The sequence below is a fragment of the Vulpes vulpes genome, chromosome 15 (genome assembly GCF_048418805.1).
Source record: "Vulpes vulpes isolate BD-2025 chromosome 15, VulVul3, whole genome shotgun sequence".
NCBI lineage: Eukaryota > Metazoa > Chordata > Mammalia > Carnivora > Canidae > Vulpes > Vulpes vulpes.
The window spans coordinates 84171235-84182977 of NC_132794.1; positions in this window are offsets into that span (position 1 = coordinate 84171235).

Sequence of the window (11743 nt, forward strand, 5' to 3'; positions counted from 1 at the left end):
ATGTACCCATTGACCCAGCAGTTCCAATCCCAGGAATTTATCTTAAGATATACTTGCACTTAAGTACAGCAACATATCTAAAAAGTTATTTGTTGTCACAGTATATTTAATAACAAGAGATTGAAATCAAATGTCTGTAAGTATATTGGTTAAATAAATTGTGGTACATCCATAATGGAATAGTGCTACAAAGTATAAAAAAAAAGAATGGAAGCTGTTTACCTAATGTTATGAAAATATTTTTAATGTATATTATTTTTTTAACTCAAGATATAGAATAATGTTTATAATATGTTACCACTAGTGGAAAATAGGAGTTGAGGAACTTGAATAAACATTTGTTTATGCCTTAAAAAAATCTTTGGAAGGACACATAAGAAAACTCCAGTTGTCTACAGGAGTTCTGAGAACTGGGAGGATGCAGGTTGGTATAGGGAGATTCTTTACTGTTACCTTTTATACTTTTCTCCTAACCTCATAGATAAATTTTTAAAGTAAGAATTAAATTTCCCCACTGTAGACAGTACTAAAAACCAAATGGGAATTTGTTTCTTTTGAAAATAGCAGTATTTGAACTGTATGACAATACTTTCCTCTCTAAAAACTGATGTGATTGTTTTTTGAGAAATAACTGTGCATCTCCCTCATGTAGATCTTCCAGGAGGGATTCACTAAATGCTATTGAACTGATTTTGCTTTCCATAAGGTTAGTTTTTGACAAAATACTTTACAACTAGTTTTGTCCAGCAGTGTACACAAAGAGTGGGTTTTGAGAAAAGCTATCCAGCCCATAGAAATGGATATTATTAGAACTTATTGAAGCAGGGAATTAACATATCCTAAAGGTCTATAAATTATTCATGTATTTATATATTCACTCATTTTCTGAGTCAACCTTTCTTGAGAACTTAGTATCTAATAGAATGCTAGGCACAGAAAATTTAGAATTAATAATATTAATAACTTGTAGTATCCAATTACTTATTGCATGCTTATTATATGCCAGGTACTGATCCAGGTGAGTACTCATTTAATCTTCATAATTCAAACATACTGTTTTTATATCATAATTTATAGGATATTCCAAATGAGGCATTTGAAACATCCTGTTTTGGGTTTTGGTTTTTAAGTAAATTACCCAGGATTATATTTCCTCTACCTTCATACAACTCACAGTCTAGTGAAGAGGACAGGAAGGAAACATGAATCCCAATACAGAGTGAAAAGTGTAAGAAAAAAAAAAAAGTGTAGTGACAGAAGAGGTATAGAGGTAACAAGGGAGTAAAGATTAAGGGTGGATCTTGGAAGCTAAATATGAACTTGACAGATGGGAAGAAAGGGACATAGACAATCTTGAGAAATTATGAAAAAAGAGAGAGTGGTATTGATGAAGTAGTATCATATACTCAAGTGTATTGGAAGGGGGAACCTTGAAACCTAAGGTACTGTTATATAAAACAGTATGGAAAGACTAAAAGCCCTAAAATAGTCCCAAAAACAAAAGGGTGTTTTGTATATGAAAAAAGTAGCATCTAAATAGTGAAAATGAAGATGGATTAATCAGGATATAGTCCTGGAGCAACTGGTAGCCATCTGGAAATTCCCTTTACCAAAATAAACTACAGATGGAACAAAAATTTAAACATGAAAATTTTAACCATTTAAACACAAATAGAAAATACAGAAAAAATATTTTTTCTCATATCTGAGACACATATCCAAAATACACAAATAAAACTCAGTGATTAAAAAAACAGCCCAATTAAAATTGGGCAAAAGATCTGAATATACCCCTTATTTAAAAAGACCTACAAGTGGCCAAAAAAAGAAAATATGATCAACAGCATATATCATTAGGGAATTGCAACTTAACATAACAATGAGATATCACTACATAGCTTTAGAATAGCTAAAACCCAAAAAAACTGATAATTATCAAATACTGGTAATAAGGTAGAGCGAGAGGAACTTTCACTTATTCTGGCAGAAATGCAAGTAGTATAGTTAGGTAGTTAATTACCTAAGCTCAACAGTCTTCTCATGTCATCCAACAGTTACACTCACAAATATTTACCCAAATGAATTGAAAACTTATGTCCACACAAAAAACCTACATACAAGTGTTTATAGCAGCTTATTCCTATTTGTCAAAAACTAGAAGCAGCCAAGATGTCCTTCAAGTTAAATGGATAAACTTGGTATATCCATACAGTGGATTACTATTCAGCAAGAAAAGAGAAATGAGTTATAAAGCCACAAAAAAGATGTGGAGGAACTCTAAATGCATATTGCTAAGTACAAAAAACAGTCTGGAAAAGCTGTATGAGTTCAACTATATAACATTCTGGAAAAGACAAAACTACATAGACAAAATTTAAAAATCAGTTGTTTACCATGGGTTGGAACAGGATGTAGAGGAGAAGGATAACAAATAGGTGAAGCACAGGAATTTAAGGGCAATGAAAATATCCTATGTGCTAATGGCAATTAACATGTTAATGGTAAATACATGACATTATTCATTTGTCAAAATCCATAGAATTATGTAATACAAAGAATTAACCTTAATGTAAACTGCAGATTTTAGTTAACAATAATGTATCAATATTGGTTCATTCGCTGTAACAAATGTAACAAACTCATGTAAGCTGTTGATAATAAGGGAAACTAGGTGGTGGGAGGCAAAACTTTTGTACTATATGCTCCACTTTTGTGTAAATCTAAAACTGTTCTTTAAAAATCTATTAATATAAATTTTAATACTACATGAAAACATAGAATTGTATTCATTTTTATTGCATTTTTAAAAATATTTTTCTTTTTAAATAATCTCTATTTCCAATGTGGGACTCAAACCCACAACCCTAAGTCACATGCTCCACTGACTGAGCCAGCCAGGCACCCCCAAAATTGTATTTTTAATAATGTCACAGCATAAAAACTTTTTAAGAAATCATAAGGTACATGAAAAGATGATCAACATCACTAATAGGGAAATGGAAATCAAGCCACAATGAAATATCACCTCTTACCCATGAAAATGGTCAATGTCAAAAAGATAAGAAATACCATTTATGATAAGAACTCTCAACATTTAGATAGAACATAACTCAACATAATAAAAGCTATATATTAAAAACCCATGTCTAACATCATACATAACGGGGAAAAACTGAAAGCTTTCCCCTAAGATCAGGAACAAGACAAGGACATCCACTCTCTCCATTTTTATTCCACATAGTACTGGAAGTCCTAGCCACAGCAATCAGACAAGAAAAATAAACAGCATCCAAATTGGTAAAGAAGAAGTAAAACTTTCACTATTTGCAGATAACATGATATAGATAGAAAACCCTAAAAACTCCACTAAAAAAACTACTAGAAATGATAAATGGATTCGCAGGATACAAAATCAAATCCATTGCATTTCTATATACTAATAATGAAGTAGCAGAAAGAGAAATTAAGAAAGTCCCATTTACCAAATATAATAAATACCAAAAATAATAAAATACCTAGGATTAACTTAACCGAGAAGGTAAAAGACATGTACTCTGAAAAATATAAAACACCAATGAAAGAAATTGAAGATGACACAAACAAATGGAAAGATATTCCATGCTCATGAATTGGAAGAACAAATATTGTTAAAATGTCTATACTATCCAAAGAAATCTACAGATTCAGTGTAAGCCCTATCAAAATACCAATAGCATTTTTCACAGAACTAGAATAATCCTAAAATTTGACTGGAACCACAGAAGACTCCGTATAGCCAAAGAAATGTCAAAAAAACAAAACTAGAGGTATCACAATCCCAGATTTCAAGATGTAATATGAAGCTAAAGTAATCAAATCAGTATGGCACTGGCATACAAATAGACACATAAATCAATAGAATAGAATAGGGATCCCTGAGTGGCGCAGCGGTTTGGCGCCTGCCTTTGGCCCAGGGCGCGATCCTGGAGACCCGGGATCGAATCCCACGTCGGGCTCCCGGTGCATGGAGCCTGCTTCTCCCTCTGCCTGTGTCTCTGCCTCTCTCTCTCCTTCTCTCTGTGTGTGTGACTATCATAAATAAATAAAAAATTAAAAAAAAAAAGAATAGAATAGAATAGAATAGAATAGAGAAACCAAAAATAAACCCACAATTATATGGTCAATTAATCTTCAACAAAAGAGGCAAGAATATGCAATGAGGAAAAGACAACCTCTTCAACAAATAGTATTGGGAAAACTGGATAACTACATGCAAAATAATGAAACTGGACCACTTTCTTACACCAAACTCAAACTCAAAATGGATTAACGACCTAAATGTGGGACCTGAAACCATAAAAATCCTAGAAGAGAACACAGGTAGTAATTTCTCTGACATCTGCTTTAGTGGATATGAGTAGATATGTCTCTTGAGGCAAAGGAAACAAAATCAAAAATAAACTATTGGGACTATATCAAAATAAAAAGCTTCTGCACAACAAAAACTAAAGGCAACAAAACTAAAAGGCAACCTATTTGCAAATGACATATCCAATAAAGGGTTAGTATCCAAAATATATAAAGAACACAAAAAAATCCAGTTTAAAAATGGGCAGAAGGCATGAACAGACATTTTTCCAAAGAAGACATACAGGTGACCCAACACGTACATAAAAAAACTACTCAACATCAGTCATCACCAGGAAAATGCAAACCAAAACCACAATGAGATATCACCTCACATGTATCAGAATAGCTAAAATCAAACACTACACCTGAAACTAATATTATACTGTATGTCAACTGAAATTTGAATAAAAACTTTTTTAAAAAAAATTATTTATTTATTTATTCAGAGAGAGAGAGGCAGAGACACAGGCAGAGGGAGAAGCAGGCTCCATGCAGGCAGCCTGAGGTGGGACTCGATCCTGGGTCCTCAGGATCACACCCCGGGCTGCAGGCGGCGCTAAACCGCTGCGCCACCGGGACTGCCCGAATAAAAACTTTTTAAAAATAAAAATAAAATAAAAAACACAAGAGACAACAAACGTTCGTGAGGATGGAGATAAAAAGGAACCCTCATGCACTGTTGGTGGGAATGCAAACTAGTGCATTGTGAAAAACAGTATGGAGGTTCCTCAAAAATTAAACATGGAATTACCATTTGATCCAGTAATTCCACTGCTGGGTATTTATTCAAGGAATATGAAAATACTAATTTAAGAAGATCCATGCACTTCTAGGTTTATAGCAGCATTATTTACAATAGCCAAATTATGGAAGCAGCGCAAGTGTCCATCAACAGATGAATGAATAAAGAGGTGGTATGTATATACAATGGAATATTATTCAGCCATAAAAAGAATGAAATCTTGCCATTTGCAACAATATGGATAGAGCTAGAGAGTATAATACTAAGTGAAATAAGTCCCGTCAGAGAAAGACAAATACCATGTGATTTCATACATGAAATTTAAGACATAAAACAAGCAAAGAAAAAGAGACAAACCATGAAACAGATTCTTAACAACAGAGAAAAAACTGATGGTTATCAGAGAGGAGAGGTAGATGGAGGGATGGGTGAAATAGGTGAAAGAGATGAAGAGAACACTGAGTAATGTATAGAATTATTATATCACTATATTGTACACCTGAAACTAATATAACACTCTATGTTAACTAAACAGGAATTAAAATAAATTTCAAACTAAGCTATAGTCACAGACAATTCAGCAAAACCAGGTTTGGTGAGAATTCTTACCAGGAGATTTTTTTTTAAGACAAGAAATAGGGGTACCTCAGTGGCTCAGTCAGTTAAGTATCCCAACTCTTGATTTCAGCTCAAGTCACGATCTCAGAATTATGAGATCTAGCTCTGCACTGGGCTCTGCAATGGGCACAGAGCCCACTTGGGATTCTATCACTCCTTCCCCACCCCTTAAAAAAAAAAAAAAGAGGGACGCCTAGGTGGCTCAGCGGTTGAGCCTTTGGCTCAGGGCGTGATCCTGGGATCCAGGATCGAGTCCCACATCGGGCTCCTTGCAGGGAGCCTGCTTCTCCCTCTGTCTCTGCCTCTCTCTGTGTCTCTCATGAATAAATAGATAAAGTCTTTTAAAAAAAAAAAAAAAAGACAAGAAATAAGTATTGATGAGGATGTAGAGAAAAGGGAACTGTTGGTGCACTGTTGGTGGGAATGTGAATTGATGCAGCAACTATGAAGACAGTATGAAGGTTCCTCAAACATTTAAAATAGGACTACCATACAATCCAGCAATTCCACTTCTAAGTATTTATCCTAAGAAAATGAAAGCACTAATTGGAAAACATGCAGGCACACCTATATCCACTGCAGCATTATTTACAATAGCTAAGATATGTAAATCTTACATATCTGTAAGCAAATTAAGTATCTAAATAAATGAATGGATAAAGAAAATGTACACAAATACACACTGGAATAGAACTCAAGCATAAGAAAGAACGAAATCTTGCCATTTGCAACAACATGAATAGACCAAGAAGCTATTATACTTAGTGAAATAAGTCAGAGAAAGACATAGATCATATGACTTCACTTTTATGTGGAATCCAAAACACAAACAAAGAATGAACAAAATAGAAACTCATAAATACAGAAATCAAACTGATAGGTGCCAGAAGGGTAGAAGAATACGTGAAGTAGGCAGAGGGGATGAAGAGATACAGGTATAAAATAAGACATGGGGATGTAGTGTACAATATAGAGTATATAGTCAATAATATTTAACAAATTTGTATGGTGATGTCAACTAGAATTATTGTGGTGACAATTTCACAATATATAAAAACATTGAATCACTATGTTGTACACCTGAAACTAATACAGTATTGTATGTCACTTATTCTTCAATAAAAACAAAACAACAGGGACACCTGGGTGGTTCAGTGGTTTGGTGCCTGCCTTCGGCCCAGGGCATGATCCTGGAGACCCGCGATCGAGTCCCACGTCATGCTCCCTGCATGGAGCCTGCTTCTCTCTCTCTGCCTGTGTCTCTGCCTCTCTCTCTGTATCTCTCATGAATAAATAAAATCTTTTAAAAAATCAAAAAACGAAAAGGGACACTGGGTAACTCAGTTAGTTGAACATCCACCTCTTTTGGCTCAGGTCATGGTCTCAAGGTTTATGAGATTGATCCCCATGATGGGCTCTGGGCTCAGCATGAAGTCAGGTTGAGATTCTCTCTTCCTCTCCCTCTGCTCCTCCCCACTCTCTCTCTCTCTAAAGTAAACAAATCTTTAAAAAAATAAAAAACAAAAGATTGTATGTGAACTATAATGGAATGCAAATTAAAAACTTAAAAATAAATTTAAAACAGATTGAAAACTCTAAGCTACATTAAACACTGCATAAAAGAATACTAAGTTAAATATAAAAAGGGAAAAATTACAACTTATTATATAAAACCAATTTCTTTTTTTTTTTTTTTTAGATTTTATTTATTTTTCATGAGAGACACAGAGAGAGAGGCAAAGACATAGGCAGAGGGAGAAGCAGGCTCCCTGTAGGGAGCTGGATGCAGGACTTAATCCCAAGACCCCGGGATCACAACCTGAGCAAAAGGCAAGATGCTCAACTGCAGAGCCACCTAAAACTAATTTCCTTTACATATAAAAGTCTCTTTAAATCAATAAACAGAGGAAACTGGATGTCTCAGTTGGTTAAGTGTCAGATTTGTGATTTTAGCTCAGGTCCTGATCTCATGGGTCATGAGATGGAGCCCTGCATCAGGCTTTGCACTCAGCAATCTGCTTGAGATTCTCTCTCTCCCCTGCCATTTCCCCTACTCACTCTCTTTCAAATAAATAAATCTTTAAAAAATAATTTAAAAAATAAATCAGTATACAATAAACAAGAGACTAATAACCTATTTTTTTTTAAGAGTGGGAGCAGGGGGAAAGGCAGAGGGAGAGGGAAAGAGAATCTTTTTTTTTTTTCAGTTTCATGTCTTTATTTGACCATCAGCAATTAGTTCTGATCCACAATAACTGTCTGTGATTTTTGAAAGTGGTGTCAGGTACATAGGTAACCAACGTGTAGAGCTTGTTTAGTGACCCTTCATTCATTCCCTTTAGTTTTCTGGACAACTGCACACAGACACAGTACAGAACATTCCTGATTCCTTTGGCCCAGACAGCTTTGTTGAGCCTGGTGTCAATCTGGAGTCCCCATCTCCTTCATGGCAAGTCTCCAGAGCTCTTTGAGTACCCAAGGGGTACGCTTCTTGAAACCCACTCAATGGATGTGCCTGCAAATGTTGGCGATATATTCTCTGGTCACTACCTTGTTGGTGGCAGAATGGCCCTTCTCACCACCCTTCTTTGCAGAAGCCATTCTGTGGAGCCCTGGTTGGAAAGGAAGAGTGTGAGGTATTGTGGGAGAGGGAAAGCAGCCAATCTTTTTTTTCCTCTAAGATTTATTTATTTATTGGGGGGGGGGGGGGCGAGAAGGTGCACATATGCACAAGCAGGGGAAGGGACAAAGGGAGGAGAGAGGGAGAGAAAAAGACTCCCCATGAGCACTGAGACTGATGGGGGGCTCGATCCCAGGAACCTGATGAGATCATGATCTGAGCTGAAATCAAGAGTCAGTCACTTAACTGACTGAGCCACCCAGTTGCCTAGAGAGAGAAAATCTTAGGCAGGCTCCATGGAACCTGACATGGGGCTCAATCTCACAACCCTGAGATCATGCCCTGAGCTGAAGGAGTCTGATGCTGAACTGATCAGCGCCCAACCCAATTTTTTAAAATAGTCAAAGGATGTACTTGGTTTACAAAAAAATGTGACACTGAAAAATATAAAAATATGTTTAGCCTGATTCATAAGAAATATCCAAATTTAAATTTAAATGAAATACTATGTTTCACCTATCATATTAGCAAATGGTGAGAATTATTGAGCACCTGCTCTGTGCCAAGTGGTAATCAAAATACTTTATGTGTATTAGCCCATTTAAATTCACAACATGAGTCAATTTAAAAGTCTTGCTATCCAAGATTATGGGTTAGGATGTAAGGAATCAGGGACTCTCTTATAATTGCCTGTCTATTCAACATCTCACATCCAATAGATGACCCCTTTACACTTCCTTCTCCCTCTTCAAATCTCTAACACCTCCTTGCCTATCTTTACTCAACCAATGATCTTGCTTCTTGCCTCCTGCTTCAATGAGAAATTAGAAGCAGTCAGAAGAAAACCCATAAACAACTCCAAATCCCTTACAACTACAGACACATCTATCTACATCCATCAACATTCATCCATATATGAATATAACTACACTCATCCATATTTAATATAATCTACCTTTCCTCTTCTGACATTAGACAAACTGTCAGTATTCCTCCTGTCAAAGGCTATCTGTATAAGAAAATTTTCCCCTTTTCATGAAATATTAGCACACACACACACACACAGGCACACATCTTCCATCTTAGAAATAAAAGGAATCACTCCCCTTCTAGATATTATCATTTCTCTACTTTCCTTACAGCAAAGCTCCTCAAAGGAGTTGTTCACAGCTCAAATCTCTCTCCTCCCAATCTTTTTTTTAATTTTGTTATTGAGATACAATTTATATGACAAAAATTGTCATTTAAATGTTTACAATTCAGGGGTTTATACTGAAGCATGTAGTATTTTCATAGAGTTCTGCAACCACTATCACTAATTCCTGAACATTCTTTTACCCCCCTAAAAAATACTGTACCTAACAGCAGTCAGGCCCAAATTCCCCCTCCTCCAGTCCCTGGCAGGCATGAATGTATCTTCTGTCTGGAATTGCCTATTCTGGACATTTCATTTAAATGGGATTATATAATATGTGGCCTTGTGTGTCTGGCTTCTGTCACTTATCATGTTTTCATGGTTCATCTATGTCATAGCATGTTTCAGTGCCTCATTCCTTTTTATGGCTGGATAATATATTCCACTGTGTAAATATACTGTATTTTGTTTATCCATTCATTCATTGATAGACGTTTGGTCCCTTTCTTTCTTAAGCCTACTCCAATCATGTTTTTACTCCCCGCATCCCATACTTCACGGAAACCACTCTAACAAGGTCATAAGTTACCTCATTGCTAAATCTAAATGTCAGTTCCTAGGCTTACCTTACCTAATTTATGTGGAGTATTTAACAAAGTTATAGCTGCATTCCTGAAACAGTCTCTGCATTTGGCTTTTGATTCTCCTCCCATCTCACAGACTGCTGATTTCCAAGCTCTTTTGTTGGATCTTCTTTATCTCTCCAATCTCTAAGTGTTGAAGAGCCCCAGAGTAGGGTCCTAGAGCTTCTCTTCTGCATTAAAGTGAATTTATCCAGACTCCTGACCATCTATCAGATAATTGGTCACCTATAATTTGATAATTCCCAAGTTTATATTTCCAGCCCAAATTGCTCCACTAAATTCCCAACTTAAGTATTTCCTATTCAGCATCTTCATATATATATATATATATATATATATGTATATATATATACATATATATATATATATATCAACAGGTATCTCACATTTATCCACGTTGTGTTGAGAATCTGTGGAGGATGAGATGCTACATGGAGAGAGAGAAGGGATGGGGGAGAACAAGGAAGACAGAGGTGGCAGATATGTGAGTTTTGGAGCCATTCTAGAAATTAATCATCCAGCTCTGCCTGCCCGGACCTGTCCCAGTTAATGCCATATGAATGAGAGGCAATATATGTGGGTAGGCCCTTCCTGAATTCCTAATATGCAAAACTGCCAACAAAATAAAAGTGTAGGGATGCCTTCAGCTCAGGGTGCTCAACCCCCAGGTCTGCGATTGAGTCTTGCATTGGGCTCCCTGTGGGAGCCTGCTTTTCCCTCTGCCTATGTCTCTGACTCTCTTTATGTCTCTTATGAATAAATAAATCTTTTTTAAAAATAATTAAAAATAAATAAATATGTGCTTTTTTTATGAAGCAATAAATGAGACACAGAGTGATCACTAATGTGCAGCATGTTAGAGGGTGGACCTCAAGTATTTCTAGTTCCATTGTCAGGGGCATCCCTGTGGTAAAGAAGGCATGAAGGCCCCTCAGCTGAGATGAATACACTTGGAGCTAACTAGCTCTTCTTTCTCTGATGCCATGTCCACTGGATAAACTCTCTGAGGCTTGCAAAGACCAGCCTAAAGAAGATACTGCCTACATCTTGGGTGTCCCATCCTGGCCTTGATGGCACCCATGGTGAATTCATAAAATGATCTGTCTTTCATGCAGCTTGATCATTAGGCCAGAATATACTGATTATAAGGCCACAAGTATGCAGGTCTGTCCATAAGAGAACTTCAGTTCTCACTGTAACTCTATAAACGGCCATTCTGATGAATTATTTAACTCTACATCTGAAACTAATATGTTGGCTATTGAATTTAAATTAAAAAAAGAAAAATAAGGGGATCCCTGGGTGGCTCAGCAGTTTAGTGCCGCCTTCAGCCCAGGGCGTGATCCTGGAGTCCCAGGACCGAGTCCCAGGATCGAGTCCCACATCGGGCTCCCTGCATGAAGCCTCGTTCTCCCTCTGCCTGCATCTCTGCCTCTTTCTCTCTCTCTTTCTCTCTCTCTCTCTCGAATTAATAAATAAAATATTTTTTAAAAAAGAAAAATAAATAAATGAGCATTCTGAAATATTTCTCCTTACAGAAACTTTTCTCTTAGTTGATCTTTAAGGATAGAGAAGAACAAGTGTTTAAGTCTTCA